This window comes from Capsicum annuum, chromosome 7, assembly GCF_002878395.1.
Source record: "Capsicum annuum cultivar UCD-10X-F1 chromosome 7, UCD10Xv1.1, whole genome shotgun sequence".
Lineage (NCBI taxonomy): Eukaryota > Viridiplantae > Streptophyta > Magnoliopsida > Solanales > Solanaceae > Capsicum > Capsicum annuum.
The window spans coordinates 36616673-36617701 of NC_061117.1; the positions used below are offsets into that span (position 1 = coordinate 36616673).

A 1029-nucleotide genomic window follows, 5' to 3' on the forward strand; every position below is an offset into this window, starting at 1 on the left:
AAAGTGTTTAGTGAAAGTAATTTTCATTTTATTAAGAATCAAATTCTTTTTTAACTATACCAATTATTATTATTGTTATTATTATTATTATTATTATCATCATTATTATTATTATTATATGCATCAACTATTGTTGTGTTTAATATTCATAGAAATTTAAAGCATTTGAGAATGAACCTATTTCTAGCGATCGAAAGTCGGAATTGGATCTTTATTTAGAGGAACCAAGGCTTGATCTTGAAAAATATCAAGATATGGATGTTATTATGTATTGGAAGGACCACTCTAAAAAATATCTTGATCTTTCAATGATGACTCGTGATGTACTTAGTATTCCTATTACTACTGTATCATCAGAATCATCATTCAGTATTGGAAGACGCGTTCCCACCAAATATAGAAGCTGCATCCATCATGAAAATGTCCAAACACTTGTTACCACTCGAAATTGGTTGCACTCTCAAATTGGTAATAATTTTTGCATACATGTAAATATTATTAGTTGTTAAATTTTATTATTTCTTAATGTTTAATTAATTAATATGTATATAAATTGTAGATGAAAATGAAGATTATGAGACAACTTTACCAGAAGATGATTCAGAGATGCTTGAAGTTAAAGTGGCGATGTTAGATACATAATAAGTGTCATGAAAACTTTTCTTGAGGAGTTCATTTTTATTTTTAGTGAATAAAATATTGCCATTTTTTGTGATTTATTTATATTTATTTTCATATATTGAAACAAAATTAGGTTAATATTTTAAATTATCAATAATATTTTTATTCATCAACTATTTATATTGCTTATTAATATTTTTATTTGGTTCAAAGGATATCATGTCAAAAATTGTTTAATTTTGTTATTAGGATTATTTTTGGGGTGTTGGAGACTTGATTAACAAGTATTAATACTATGTGTTATTGTCTGATAAATATTTATGTTTATTAACAGTTTAAAATTAAATTACAAAATATTATTTTTTAAAAAGTGGGTTGTCCCGAGAGGCCCGCAGCCCACAGAGTACT

The 1029-nt window shown here is 25.4% G+C and overlaps 1 long non-coding RNA gene across 1 annotated transcript; it reads left to right on the plus strand.

Moving 5' to 3' along the window:
• The first annotated feature begins 297 nt into the window (after positions 1-297).
• On the plus strand, positions 298-715 carry LOC124885563. Its single transcript, XR_007042696.1, has 2 exons — positions 298-468; positions 560-715. It is a non-coding gene; the product is annotated as an uncharacterized LOC124885563 (long non-coding RNA).
• The last annotated feature ends 314 nt before the right edge of the window (positions 716-1029 follow it).